At 38.1% G+C, this 16,511-nt stretch overlaps 2 long non-coding RNA genes across 6 annotated transcripts; one reads left to right on the top strand and one right to left on the bottom strand.

Moving 5' to 3' along the window:
* Positions 1-1,011: 1,011 nt before the first annotated feature.
* Positions 1,012-7,500, bottom strand: LOC127920148 (uncharacterized). Of its 5 annotated transcripts, none has more exons than XR_008105240.1 (5): positions 7,436-7,500; positions 6,839-6,898; positions 6,481-6,540; positions 3,610-3,789; positions 1,012-1,321 (listed from the first exon to the last, which is right to left on the bottom strand). It is a non-coding gene; the product is annotated as an uncharacterized LOC127920148 (long non-coding RNA). The 5 variants fall into 5 exon arrangements; XR_008105238.1 differs by lacking the exon at positions 7,436-7,500 and adding an exon at positions 7,317-7,354; XR_008105242.1 differs by lacking the exon at positions 7,436-7,500 and adding an exon at positions 7,317-7,354 and having other exon boundaries at positions 3,610-3,669.
* Positions 7,501-9,841: 2,341 nt separating this feature from the next.
* Positions 9,842-16,196, top strand: LOC127920147 (uncharacterized). The gene is made up of 2 exons (XR_008105237.1): positions 9,842-9,956; positions 16,087-16,196. It is a non-coding gene; the product is annotated as an uncharacterized LOC127920147 (long non-coding RNA).
* Positions 16,197-16,511: the final 315 nt, after the last annotated feature.

Below are 16,511 nucleotides of genomic sequence, written 5' to 3'. Positions count from 1 at the left end.
TTAGATTAGCGTTTTCAACGTTAATAACAATGGTTTTTTGAAACAGCTCAGAGATTTAATGATGCTCTTGATTCTAATGATGAATGCCTTTTGGGAAACTGGACCCTGGATAAAAACATCTGCTAAATGAATAAAATGTCAAATGTAAATGTTTTGCCATACAGATCTCATATTACTGTATTGAATTATTATATTTAAATATTTATATATTGATCTTAAAAGTCATTTATACAGTCCCTTTATTAAACATGTATTTATTTGTTACATTTGACAGCAGATATATATTATTACTGTATAAAACCTAGCAGTACTACTGATTTCTCTTTAGAGTGAGGCAGATATATATTATTACTGTATAAAACCTAGCAGTACTACTGATTTCTCTGAGAGTGAGGCAGATATATATTATTACTGTGTAAAACCTAGCAGTACTACTGATTTCTCTTAGAGTGAGGCAGATATATATTACTGTATAAAACCTAGCAGTACTACTGATTTCTCTGAGAGTGAGGCAGATATATATTATTACTGTGTAAAACCTAGCTGTACTACTGATTTCTCTGAGAGTGAGGCAGATATATATTATTACTGTGTAAAACCTAGCAGTACTACTGATTTCACTGAGAGTGAGACAGATATATATTATTACTGTATAAAACCTAGCAGTACTACTGATTTCTCTGAGAGTGAGGCAGATATATATATTATTACTGTGTAAAACCTAGCAGTACTACTGATTTCTCTGAGAGTGAGGCAGATATATATTATTACTGTATAAAACCTAGCAGTACTACTGATTTCTCTGAGAGTGAGGCAGATATATATTATTACTGTGTAAAACCTAGCAGTACTACTGATTTCTCTGAGAGTGAGGCAGATATATATTATTACTATGTAAAACCTAGCAGTACTACTGATTACTCTGAGTGTGAGACAGATATATATTATTACTGTATAAAACCTAGAAGTACTACTGATTACTCTGAGAGTGAGACAGATATATATTATTACTGTATAAAACCTAGCAGTACTACTGATTTCTCTGAGAGTGAGGCAGATATATATTATTACTGTGTAAAACCTAGCTGTACTACTGATTTCTCTGAGAGTGAGGCAGATATATATTATTACTGTGTAAAACCTAGCAGTACTACTGATTTCTCTGAGAGTGAGGCAGATATATATTATTACTGTGTAAAACCTAGCAGTACTACTGATTTCTCTGAGAGTGAGGCAGATATATATTATTACTGTGTAAAACCTAGCAGTACTACTGATTTCTCTGAGAGTGAGGCAGATATATATTATTACTGTATAAAACCTAGAAGTACTACTGATTACTCTGAGAGTGAGACAGATATATTATTACTGTATAAAACCTAGCAGTACTACTGATTTCTCTGAGAGTGAGGCAGATATATATTATTACTGTGTAAAACCTAGCTGTACTACTGATTTCTCTGAGAGTGAGGCAGATATATATTATTACTGTGTAAAACCTAGCAGTACTACTGATTTCTCTGAGAGTGAGGCAGATATATATATTACTGTGTAAAACCTAGCAGTACTACTGATTTCTCTGAGAGTGAGGCAGATATATATTATTACTGTGTAAAACCTAGCAGTACTACTGATTTCTCTGAGAGTGAGGCAGATATATATTATTACTGTGTAAAACCTAGCAGTACTACTGATTTCACTGAGAGTGAGACAGATATATATTATTACTGTATAAAAACCTAGCAGTACTACTGATTTCTCTGAGAGTGAGGCAGATATATATTATTACTGTGTAAACCTAGCAGTACTACTGATTTCTCTGAGAGTGAGGCAGATATATATTATTACTGTATAAAACCTAGCAGTACTACTGATTTCACTGAGAGTGAGACAGATATATATTATTACTGTGTAAAACCTAGCAGTACTACTGATTTCACTGAGAGTGAGACAGATATATATTATTACTGTATAAAACCTAGCAGTACTACTGATTTCACTGAGAGTGAGACAGATATATATTATTACTGTGTAAAACCTAGCAGTACTACTGATTTCACTGAGAGTGAGACAGATATATATTATTACTGTGTAAAACCTAGCAGTACTACTGATTTCACTGAGAGTGAGACAGATATATATTATTACTGTGTAAAACCTAGCAGTACTACTGATTTCACTGAGAGTGAGACAGATATATATTATTACTGTGTAAAACCTAGCAGTACTACTGATTTCACTGAGAGTGAGGCAGATATATATTATTACTGTGTAAAACCTAGCAGTACTACTGATTTCACTGAGAGTGAGACAGATATATATTATTACTGTGTAAAACCAGCAGTATTACTGATTTCACTGAGAGTGAGACAGATATATATTATTACTGTATAAAACCAGCTGTACTACTGATTTCACTGAGAGTGAGGCAGATATATATTATTACTGTGTAAAACCTAGCAGTACTACTGAATTCTCTGAGAGTGAGGCAGATATATATTATTACTGTGTAAAACCTAGCAGTACTACTGATTTCACTGAGAGTGAGGCAGATATATATTATTACTGTGTAAAACCTTGCAGTACTACTGATTTCACTGAGAGTGAGACAGATATATATTATTACTGTGTAAAACCTAGCAGTACTACTGATTTCACTGAGAGTGAGACAGATATATATTATTACTGTGTAAAACCTTGCAGTACTACTGATTTCTCTGAGAGTGAGGCAGATATATATTATTACTGTATAAAACCTAGCAGTACTACTGATTTCTCTGAGAGTGAGGCAGATATATATTATTACTGTGTAAAACCTAGCAGTACTACTGATTTCTCTGAGAGTGGGGCAGATATATATTATTACTGTGTAAAACCTAGCAGTACTACTGATTTCTCTGAGAGTGAGGCAGATATATATATTATTACTGTGTAAAACCTAGCAGTACTACTGATTTCTCTGAGAGTGAGGCAGATATATATATTATTACTGTGTAAAACCTAGCAGTACTACTGATTTCTCTGAGAGTGAGACAGATATATATATATATTATTACTGTGTAAAACCTAGCAGTACTACTGACTTCTCTGAGAGTGAGGCAGATATATATTATTACTGTGTAAAACCTAGCAGTTCTACTGATTTCACTGAGAGTGAGGCAGATAATATATATTATTACTGTGTAAAACCTAGCAGTACTACTGATTTCTCTGAGAGTGAGACAGATATATATTATTACTGTATAAAACCTAGCAGTACTACTGATTTCTCTGAGAGTGAGGCAGATATATATTATTACTGTGTAAAACCTAGCAGTACTACTGATTTCTCTGAGAGTGAGGCAGATATATATTATTACTGTGTAAAACCTAGCAGTACTACTGATTTCTCTGAGAGTGAGGCAGATATATATTATTACTGTGTAAAACCTAGCAGTACTACTGATTTCTCTGAGAGTGAGGCAGATATATATTATTACTGTGTAAAACCTAGCAGTACTACTGATTTCTCTGAGAGTGAGGCAGATATATATTATTACTGTGTAAAACCTAGCAGTACTACTGATTTCACTGAGAGTGAGACAGATATATATTATTACTGTATAAAACCTAGCAGTACTACTGATTTCTCTGAGAGTGAGGCAGATATATATTATTACTGTGTAAAACCTAGCAGTACTACTGATTTCTCTGAGAGTGAGGCAGATATATATTATTACTGTATAAAACCTAGCAGTACTACTGATTTCTCTGAGAGTGAGGCAGATATATATTATTACTGTGTAAAACCTAGCAGTACTACTGATTCCTCTGAGAGTGAGGCAGATATATATTATTACTGTATAAAACCTAGCAGTACTACTGATTTCTCTGAGAGTGAGGCAGATACATATTATTACTGTGTAAAACCTAGCAGTACTACTGATTTCTCTGAGAGTGAGGCAGATATATATTATTACTGTGTAAAACCTAGCAGTACTACTGATTTCTCTGAGAGTGAGGCAGATATATATATATATTATTACTGTATAAAACCTAGCAGTACTACTGATTTCACTGAGAGTGAGACAGATACATATTATTACTGTAAAAACCTAGCAGTACTACTGATTTCACTGAGAGTGAGACAGATATATATTATTACTGTATAAAACCTAGCAGTACTACTGATTTCACTGAGAGTGAGACAGATATATATTATTACTGTGTAAAACCTAGCAGTACTACTGATTTCACTGAGAGTGAGACAGATATATATTATTACTGTATAAAACCTAGCAGTACTACTGATTTCACTGAGAGTGAGACAGATATATATTATTACTGTGTAAAACCTAGCAGTACTACTGATTTCACTGAGAGTGAGACAGATATATATTATTACTGTGTAAAACCTAGCAGTACTACTGATTTCACTGAGAGTGAGACAGATATATATTATTACTGTGTAAAACCTAGCAGTACTACTGATTTCACTGAGAGTGAGACAGATATATATTATTACTGTGTAAAACCTAGCAGTACTACTGATTTCACTGAGAGTGAGGCAGATATATATTATTACTGTGTAAAACCTAGCAGTACTACTGATTTCACTGAGAGTGAGACAGATATATATTATTACTGTGTAAAACCAGCAGTATTACTGATTTCACTGAGAGTGAGACAGATATATATTATTACTGTATAAAACCAGCTGTACTACTGATTTCACTGAGAGTGAGGCAGATATATATTATTACTGTGTAAAACCTAGCAGTACTACTGAATTCTCTGAGAGTGAGGCAGATATATATTATTTCTGTGTAAAACCTAGCAGTACTACTGATTTCACTGAGAGTGAGGCAGATATATATTATTACTGTGTAAAACCTTGCAGTACTACTGATTTCACTGAGAGTGAGACAGATATATATTATTACTGTGTAAAACCTAGCAGTACTACTGATTTCACTGAGAGTGAGACAGATATATATTATTACTGTGTAAAACCTTGCAGTACTACTGATTTCACTGAGAGTGAGACAGATATATATTATTACTGTGTAAAACCAGCTGTACTACTGATTTCTCTGAGAGTGAGGCAGATATATATTATTACTGTATAAAACCAGCTGTACTACTGATTTCTCTGAGAGTGAGGCAGATATATATTATTACTGTGTAAAACCTAGCAGTACTACTGATTTCTCTGAGAGTGAGGCAGATATATATTATTACTGTATAAAACCAGCAGTAATACTGATTTCACTGAGAGTGAGGCAGATATATATTATTACTGTATAAAACCAGCTGTACTACTGATTTCACTGAGAGTGAGGCAGATATATATTATTACTGTATAAAACCTAGCAGTACTACTGATTTCACTGAGAGTGAGACAGATATATATTATTACTGTGTAAAACCTAGCAGTACTACTGATTTCACTGAGAGTGAGACAGATATATATTATTACTGTGTAAAACCTAGCAGTACTACTGATTTCACTGAGAGTGAGGCAGATATATATTATTACTGTTTAAAACCTAGCAGTACTACTGATTTCACTGAGAGTGAGACAGATATATATTATTACTGTGTAAAACCTAGCAGTACTACTGATTTCACTGAGAGTGAGACAGATATATATTATTACTGTGTAAAACCTAGCAGTACTACTGATTTCACTGAGAGTGAGACAGATATATATTATTACTGTATAAAACCAGCTGTACTACTGATTTCACTGAGAGTGAGGCAGATATATATTATTACTGTATAAAACCTAGCAGTACTACTGATTTCACTGAGAGTGAGACAGATATATATTATTACTGTGTAAAACCTAGCAGTACTACTGATTTCACTGAGAGTGAGACAGATATATATTATTACTGTGTAAAACCTTGCAGTACTACTGATTTCACTGAGAGTGAGACAGATATATATTATTACTGTGTAAAACCAGCAGTAATACTGATTTCACTGAGAGTGAGACAGATATATATTATTACTGTATAAAACCAGCTGTACTACTGATTTCACTGAGAGTGAGGCAGATATATATTATTACTGTATAAAACCAGCTGTACTACTGATTTCACTGAGAGTGAGGCAGATATATATTATTACTGTGTAAAACCAGCAGTAATACTGATTTCACTGAGAGTGAGACAGATATATATTATTACTGTGTAAAACCAGCAGTAATACTGATTTCACTGAGAGTGAGGCAGATATATATTATTACTGTATAAAACCAGCTGTACTACTGATTTCACTGAGAGTGAGGCAGATATATATTATTACTGTATAAAACCTAGCAGTACTACTGATTTCACTGAGAGTGAGGCAGATATATATTATTACTGTGTAAAACCAGCTGTACTACTGATTTCTCTGAGAGTGAGGCAGATATATATTATTACTGTGTAAAACCTAGCAGTACTACTGATTTCTCTGAGAGTGAGGCAGATATATATTATTACTGTATAAAACCTAGCAGAACTACTGATTTCTCTGAGAGTGAGGCAGATATATATTATTACTGTGTAAAACCTAGCAGTACTATTGATTTCTCTGAGAGTGAGGCAGATATATATTATTACTGTATAAAACCAGCAGTAATACTGATTTCACTGAGAGTGAGGCAGATATATATTATTACTGTATAAAACCTAGCAGTACTACTGATTTCACTGAGAGTGAGACAGATATATATTATTACTGTGTAAAACCTAGCAGTACTACTGATTTCACTGAGAGTGAGGCAGATATATATTATTACTGTGTAAAACCAGCTGTACTACTGATTTCTCTGAGAGTGAGGCAGATATATATTATTACTGTGTAAAACCTAGCAGTACTACTGATTTCTCTGAGAGTGAGGCAGATATATATTATTACTGTATAAAACCTAGCAGAACTACTGATTTCTCTGAGAGTGAGGCAGATATATATTATTACTGTGTAAAACCTAGCAGTACTACTGATTTCTCTGAGAGTGAGGCAGATATATATTATTACTGTGTAAAACCTAGCAGTACTACTGATTTCACTGAGAGTGAGGCAGATATATATTATTACTGTGTAAAACCTAGTAGTACTACTGATTTCACTGAGAGTGAGACAGATATATATTATTACTGTATAAAACCAGCTGTACTACTGATTTCACTGAGAATGAGGCAGATATATATTATTACTGTGTAAAACCTAGCAGTACTACTGATTTCACTGAGAGTGAGGCAGATATATATTATTACTGTATAAAACCAGCTGTACTACTGATTTCACTGAGAGTGAGGCAGATATATATTATTACTGTATAAAACCTAGCAGTACTACTGATTTCTCTGAGAGTGAGGCAGATATATATTATTACTGTATAAAACCAGCTGTACTACTGATTTCACTGAGAGTGAGGCAGATATATATTATTACTGTATAAAACCTAGCAGTACTACTGATTTCTCTGAGAGTGAGGCAGATATATATTATTACTGTATAAAACCTAGCAGTACTACTGATTTCACTGAGAGTGAGACAGATATATATTATTACTGTGTAAAACCTAGCAGTACTACTGATTTCTCTGAGAGTGAGGCAGATATATATTATTACTGTGTAAAACCTTGCAGTACTACTGATTTCTCTGAGAGTGAGACAGATATATATTATTACTGTATAAAACCTAGCAGTACTACTGATTTCACTGAGAGTGAGACAGATATATATTATTACTGTGTAAAACCTAGCAGTACTACTGATTTCTCTGAGAGTGAGGCAGATATATATTATTACTGTGTAAAACCTAGCAGTACTACTGATTTCTCTGAGAGTGAGACAGATATATATTATTACTGTATAAAACCTAGCAGTACTACTGATTCCTCTGAGAGTGAGGCAGATATATATATTACTGTGTAAAACCTAGCAGTACTACTGATTTCTCTGAGAGTGGGGCAGATATATATTATTACTGTGTAAAACCTAGCAGTACTACTGATTTCTCTGAGAGTGAGACAGATATATATTATTACTGTGTAAACCTAGCAGTACTACTGATTTCTCTGAGAGTGAGGCAGATATATATTATTACTGTGTAAAACCTAGCAGTACTACTGATTTCTCTGAGAGTGAGGCAGATATATATATTACTGTGTAAAACCTAGCAGTACTACTGATTTCTCTGAGAGTGGGGCAGATATATATTATTACTGTGTAAAACCTAGCAGTACTACTGATTTCTCTGAGAGTGAGACAGATATATATTATTACTGTGTAAACCTAGCAGTACTACTGATTTCTCTGAGAGTGAGGCAGATATATATTATTACTGTGTAAAACCTAGCAGTACTACTGATTTCTCTGAGAGTGAGGCAGATATATATTATTACTGTGTAAAACCTAGCAGTACTACTGATTTCTCTGAGAGTGAGGCAGATATATATTATTACTGTGTAAAACCTAGCAGTACTACTGATTTCTCTGAGAGTGAGGCAGATATATATTATTACTTTGTAAAACCTAGCAGTACTACTGAATTCTCTGAGAGTGAGGCAGATATATATTATTACTTTGTAAAACCTAGCAGTACTACTGAATTCTCTGAGAGTGAGGCAGATATATATTATTACTGTGTAAACCTAGCAGTACTACTGATTTCTCTGAGAGTGAGACAGATATATATTATTACTTTGTAAAACCTAGCAGTGCTACTGATTTCACTGAGAGTGAGACAGATATATATTATTACTGTGTAAAGCCTAGCAGTACTACTGATTTCTCTGAGAGTGAGACAGATATATATTATTACTGTGTAAAACCTAGCAGTACTACTGATTTCACTGAGAGTGAGACAGATATATATTATTACTGTATAAAACCTAGCAGTGCTACTGATTTCACTGAGAGTGAGACAGATATATATTATTACTGTGTAAAGCCTAGCAGTACTACTGATTTCTCTGAGAGTGAGACAGATATATAGCATTCAGGAAATAAAACATGATTATTTGTCTCTTTGAAAGGAAACCATCAAGTGATTTTAAACAAATGCATGTCTGTCATTGAACAACCCCATGCTGTGATTAGTGGAAAAAACACCAATTTTATTCATAATTTCTTTAAACAATAAAAAGCTCATTTACTTTTCTGAAAATGGATATATAGTGTTGGCTGGAAACCATTGATCTGAAACCTTTAGGATGTTCAACAACGCACTGTGGGGTCACTTGGGGGCGCTGTGGGATCATTGTGGGGGCACTGTGGGGACACTTGGGGACAATGGGGGACACTGTGGGGACAATGTGGGGCACTTGGGGACACTTGGGGCGCTGTGGGGTCACTGTGAGGACAATGTGGGGGCACTTGGGGACACTGTGGGGACACTGTGGGGACAATGTGAGGGCACTGTGTGGACACTTGGGTACAATGTGGGACACTGTGGGGACACTGTGGGGACAATGTGTGGACACTTGGGGACAATGTGGGGACACTGTTGGGACACTGTTGGGACACTGTGGGGACAATGTGGGGACACTGTGGGGACATACATCTCTTGGCATGTTTTATTAACTACATATGTTGTCTCTGACCTGGTATCAGTGACATGACATCATCATCTTTAGTCTACATTAGACTAGAGACTGAAGGTCTGTTTCTGTTGTGTTGAAGCCATCATCATCTTTAGTCTACATTAGACTAGAGACTGAAGGTCTGTTTCTGTTGTGTTGAAGCCATCATCATCTTTAGTCTACATTAGACTAGAGACTGAAGGTCTGTTTCTGTTGTGTTGAAGCCATCATCATCTTTAGTCTACATTAGACTAGAGACTGAAGGTCTGTTTCTGTTGTGTTGAAGCCCAATCCATCAGGAGAGACCAGACTCACCCAGCTGTCTGTCCGTGAAGAGTGACGGGTCTATGGACGTTTCTATGATTGCGAAGATGGAGACTTTTCTGCATTTACAGGGTAAGTAGTACTCATGGTACATACCAGGTATCTATAGTATATACCAGGTATGTATTCACAGAGAGACAGCAGTCTGTCCATGAAGACTCCACTCTATGATACTGCCAACATCACAGAGTAAATACTCTTGGTATATACCAGGTATCTAACCACAGAGTAAATACTCCTGGTATATACCAGGTATCTAACCACAGAGGAAATACTCCTGGTATATACCAGGTATCTAATCACAGAGTAAATACTCCTGGTATATACCCGGTATCTAATCACAGAGTAAATACTCCTGGTATATACCAGGTATCTAATCACAAATCAAATCAAATCAAATTTTATTTGTCACATACACATGGTTAGCAGATGTTAATGCGAGTGTAGCGAAATGCTTGTGCTTCTAGTTCCGAGATATATACTCATGGTATTGATAGCGTGTTTGTGTTCAAAATGTTAAACACAGGTTCTACAAATACCAGGCACAAAACAGACAAGGTTTTAAAAATCTAACATTTAAAAGGTTGTATTCTGTTAACTCAAACCCAAGTAAAACTGAATGCAAGCTCTTCAACTGATTGCTTCCTGCACCCGCCCACCCGACTAGCATCACTACTCTGGACGGTTCTGACTTAGAATACGTGGACAACTACATATACCCACCCGACTAGCATCACTACTCTGGACGGTTCTGACTTAGAATACGTGGACAACTACATATACCCACCCGACTAGCATCACTACTCTGGACGGTTCTGACTTAGAATACGTGGACAACTACATATACCCACCCGACCAGCATCACTACTCTGGACGGTTCTGACTTAGAAAACGTGGACAACTACAAATACCTGGGTGTCTGGTTAGACTGTTAACTCTCCTTCCAGACTCACATTAAGCATCTCCAATCCAAAATTAAATCTAGAATCAGCTTCCCATTTCGCAATAAAGCCTCCTTCACTCATGCTGCCAAACATACCTCGTAAATCTGACTAGCCTACTGATCCTCGACTTGGCGATGTCAATTGCAAAATAGCCTCCAACACTCTACTCAGCAAACTGGATGTAGTCTATCACAGTGACATCCGTTTTGTCACCAAAGCCCCATATACTACCCACCACTGCGACCTGTATGCTGTTGTTGGCTGGCCCACACTACATATTCACCGCCAAACCCACTGGCTCCAGGTCATGTGTAAGTCTATGCTAGGTAAAGACACGCCTTATCTTAGCTCACTGGTCACAAACACAGAACATAAAGCCAACACATAAACAAACTTAGTCACATACACAGGGTTAGCAGATGTTATTGGTCACATATACATGGTTAGCAGATGTTATTGGTCACATATACATGGTTAGCAGATGTTATTGGTCACATACACATGGTTAGCAGATGTTATTGGTTACATACACAGGGTTAGCAGATGTTATTGGTCACATACACATGGTTAGCAGATGTTATTGGTTACATACACAGGGTTAGCAGATGTTATTGGTCACATGGTTAGCAGATGTTATTGGTCACATACACAGGGTTAGCAGATGTTATTGGTCACATATACATGGTTAGCAGATGTTATTGGTCACATACACATGGTTAGCAGATGTTATTGGTTACATACACAGGGTTAGCAGATGTTATTGGTCACATACACAGGGTTAGCAGATGTTATTGGTCACATATACATGGTTAGCAGATGTTATTGGTCACATACACATGGTTAGCAGATGTTATTGGTTACATACACAGGGTTAGCAGATGTTATTGGTCACATACACATGGTTAGCAGATGTTATTGGTTACATACACAGGGTTAGCAGATGTTATTGGTCACATGGTTAGCAGATGTTATTGGTCACATACACAGGGTTAGCAGATGTTATTGGTCACATACACAGGGTTAGCAGATGTTATTGGTCACATGGTTAGCAGATGTTATTGGTCACACACACACATGGTTAGCAGATGTTATTGGTTACATACACAGGGTTAGCAGATGTTATTGGTCACATACACATGGTTAGCAGATGTTATTGGTTACATACACAGGGTTAGCAGATGTTATTGGTCACATGGTTAGCAGATGTTATTGGTCACACACACATGGTTAGCATATGTTATTGGTCACATACACATGGTTAGCAGATGTTATTGGTCACATGGTTAGCAGATGTTATTGGTCACATGGTTAGCAGATGTTATTGGTCACATACACATGGTTAGCAGATGTTATTGGTCACAGGGTTAACAGATGTTATTGGTCACATACACAGGGTTAGCAGATGTTATTGGTCACATACACAGGGTTAGCAGATGTTATTGGTCACATACAGGGTTAGCAGATGTTATTGGTCACATACACAGGGTTAGCAGATGTTATTGGTCACATACACATGGTTAGCAGATGTTATTGGTCACATACACAGGGTTAGCAGATGTTATTGGTCACATAAACAGGGTTAGCAGATGTTATTGGTTACATACACAGGGTTAGCAGATGTTATTGGTCACATACACAGGGTTAGCAGATGTTATTGGTCACATACACAGGGTTAGCAGATGTTATTGGTCACATACACAGGGTTAGCAGATGTTATTGGTCACATACACAGGGTTAGCAGATGTTATTGGTCACATACACAGGGTTAGCAGATGTTATTGGTCACATACACATGGTTAGCAGATGTTATTGGTCACATACACAGGGTTAGCAGATGTTATTGGTCACATACACAGGGTTAGCAGATGTTATTGGTCACATACACAGGGTTAGCAGATGTTATTGGTCACATACACAGGGTTAGCAGATGTTATTGGTCACATACACAGGGTTAGCAGATGTTATTGGTTACATACACAGGGTTAGCAGATGTTATTGGTCACATACAAATGGTTAGCAGATGTTATTGGTTACATACACACAGGGTTAGCAGATGTTATTGGTCACATACACATGGTTAGCAGATGTTATTGGTTACATACACAGGGTTAGCAGATGTTATTGGTCACATACACAGGGTTAGCAGATGTTATTGATCACATACACATGGTTAGCAGATGTTATTGGTCACATACACAGGGTTAGCAGATGTTATTGGTCACATACACATGGTTAACAGATGTTATTGGTCACATACACAGGGTTAGCAGATGTTATTGGTTACATACACAGGGTTAGCAGATGTTATTGGTCCCATACACATGGTTAGCAGATGTTATTGGTCACATGGTTAGCAGATGTTATTGGTCCCATGGTTAGCAGATGTTATTGGTTACATACACAGGGTTAGCAGATGTTATTAGTCACATACACAGGGTTAGCAGATGTTATTGGTTACATACACAGGGTTAGCAGATGTTATTGGTTACATACACATGGTTAGCAGATGTTATTGGTCACATACACATGGTTAGCAGATGTTATTGGTTACATACACATGGTTAGCAGATGTTATTGGTCACATACACATGGTTAGCAGATGTTATTGGTCACATACACACGGTTAGCAGATGTTATTGGTCACATACACATGGTTAGCAGATGTCATTGGTCACATACACATGGTTAGCAGATGTTATTGGTCACATACACATGGTTAGCAGATGTTATTGGTTACATACTCATGGTTAGCAGATGTTATTTACAATGGCTGCCTAGGAACAGTGGTTAACTGCCTTGTTCAGGGGCAGATTTGTACCTTGTCAGCTCAGGGATTCGATCCTAGCAACCTTCGGTTACTGGCCAACACTCTAACCACGAGGCTACCTGCCACCTCTACACTCTAACCACGAGGCTACCTGCCACCTCTACACTCTAACCACTCGGCTACCTGCCACCTATACACTCTAACCACGAGGCTACCTGCCACCTCTACACTCTAACCACTAGGCTACCTGCCACCTCTACACTCTAACCACAAGGCTACCTGCCACCTCTACACTCTAACCACGAGGCTACCTGCCACCTCTACACTCTAACCACGAGGCTACCTGCCACCTCTACACTCTAACCACAAGGCTACCTGCCACCTCAGACACACATGGTATCACTTGTTATACATAATTATTATACATAAATCATTGCCAAAAGCACAAGACATACTATAGTATTATCAAGACACCTGCTGTTAACTCTTAACTACTTAGGACAGCTGCTGTTAACTCTTAACTACTTAGGACACCTGCTGTTAACTCTTAACTACTTAGGACAGCTGCTGTTAACTCTTAACTACTTAGGACACCTGCTGTTAACTCTTAACTACTTAGGACAGCTGCTGTTAACTCTTAACTACTTAGGACAGCTCAAGAGGTGTCCTAAATATCTGCTGACTAGGTGGGACTAGAGACTTCATGCATAGCTTTAATTTATACCCAAAATGTCTTTATTCTCAGCACTTATACAACCAATGTTCTACTCTGAGACACTTTGTGGATATGGACCCAGATCTCAACATATTGTTCTAAAAAAAAACGTAGAATGTTTGTTTTACATAATAATAAAAAATGAATATTACTAATGTAACCCAAAGACTGGGTTCAGTTGATTGTGTTGCACTGCTCATGTCCGCGTTCTGGAACTGTCCGCGTCCCCGTACAGAACTGTCCACGTACAGAACTGTTCGCGTCCACGTCCAGAACTGTCCGCGTCCCCGTACAGAACTGTCCCCGTACAGAACTGTCCGCGTCCCCGTACAGAACTGTCCCCGTACAGAACTGTCCTCGTCCCCGTACAGAACTGTCCCCGTCCCCGTACAGAACTGTCCACGTCCCCGTACAGAACTGTCCCCGTACAGAACTGTCCACGTCCCCGTACAGAACTGTCCCCGTCCCCGTACAGAACTGTCCCCGTACAGAACTGTCCACGTCCCCGTACAGAACTGTCCCCGTCCCCGTACAGAACTGTCCCCGTCCCCGTACAGAACTGTCCCCGTACAGAACTGTCCACGTCCCCGTACAGAACTGTCCCCGTCCCCGTACAGAACTGTCCCCGTACAGAACTGTCCTCGTCCCCGTACAGAACTGTCCGCGTCCCCGTACAGAACTGTCCCCGTACAGAACTGTCCTCCTCCCCGTACAGAACTGTCCCCGTACAGAACTGTCCGCGTCCCCGTACAGAACTGTCCTCGTCCCCGTACAGAACTGTCCGCGTCCATGTTCGGTGTGGCGCCAAGGATATTGTCCGGTTACGCGCATAGTGGACTGAGGTGATCTTGGGGAATAACGACAGAGTTTGTTACAGTGTTGAGACACCAAAGTTTATTGTTCAATTTGCATTTTTCTTTACGGTCAGGGACAGTGTGAGTGTAGCCAGATCCTTTTCACTGTTTCATTTTGTGGTTCACCGGATTCATCATCGAGAGAGACAGACGAACGACCTGCTAGCTATTCGGTACAGCTCGGTAAGCTAGCTAGTTACTCTATCAGCAGCATCCTAGTTTTCCTAGCTAGTCGGTACAGCTCGGTAAGCTAGCTAGCTAGCTACTCTACCAGCAGCATCCTAGTTACCATAGCTACCACTACATCATCACCGGCTGTCTGCATTTCTTGTGGACCGATGGAGCTCCCAGGTTGTTTCTTCCACCTGTTAAATCCCGTGGAGGACTTCTCCCTCTCTCGTTGACGGATGCTGGCTACCTCTGTTCGGTTCTCCTCTTTCACTAGATGGACGGTAACTTTAGTGTTTAAACCCTCTGAGTCCAAGGACCGAACTTTTGAATATTATTTTCAGGGAGCCTCAATAGCAGGTATTGAACCCCGGGTAAATAATCACTAGTCAGAACCTCAACCTCAGTATACATTCATTATAAAATAATCTTAATATCTGATATTGTGCGTAAACAACCTCGAGAGTGCATCTTCCAGCCCTCCAATAAATTACATAATTCAACCCTCCCGGTTAGTACATGTACCTCAACATCCCCCGGAGAAGCAGAGTAACGACACCAGCCTTTTAGCGGGGCTGACAGACTGACTACAACGCTCGCGACGCTAAATGAATTCCGTCATTAAAAATGACACACTGCTCGCGCCATTAACTAACTTCTGGAAGTCAGTTCTATTTGTGAAACTCTTCTTATGTTTCCCCATCTGAGCTCAGAGGAGATGAGAGATGTAATGTTTGTCTCTGTTGTGTTGAAGACCAATCAAGCAGGAGAGACCAGCCTCCCCTGTTCCCAGCTGTGTGTCCATGAAGAGTGACTGGTCTATGAATCGTCCTATAGTGTTTAGAGAGGGAGACTTTTCTACTGTCATTTCTCCTCTCCCATTTTCCCATTTATTGTTGTTGTTTTCATAATCCATAGGCTAATCATTTTGTCTATTTTCATAGTCCTAAAACAAAATTAAACAAACACAACATTCCCTCCCTCCCTGTGTGTGTGTGTGTGTGTGTGTGCATGTGCGTGTGTGTGTCAAATCAAATCAAATTTTATTTGTCACATACACATGGTTAGCAGATGTTAATGCGAGTGTAGCGAAATGCTTGTGCTTCTAGTTCCGACAATGCAGTAATAACCAACAAGTAATCTAACTAACAATTCCAAAACTACTGTATATACACAGTG

The sequence above is a fragment of the Oncorhynchus keta genome, unplaced genomic scaffold (genome assembly GCF_023373465.1).
Source record: "Oncorhynchus keta strain PuntledgeMale-10-30-2019 unplaced genomic scaffold, Oket_V2 Un_contig_18504_pilon_pilon, whole genome shotgun sequence".
In the NCBI taxonomy this organism is placed as follows: Eukaryota; Metazoa; Chordata; class Actinopteri; order Salmoniformes; family Salmonidae; genus Oncorhynchus; species Oncorhynchus keta.
The sequence above is the reverse complement of the archived record's forward strand: the minus strand, read 5'-3'. Positions and strand labels throughout refer to the sequence as shown.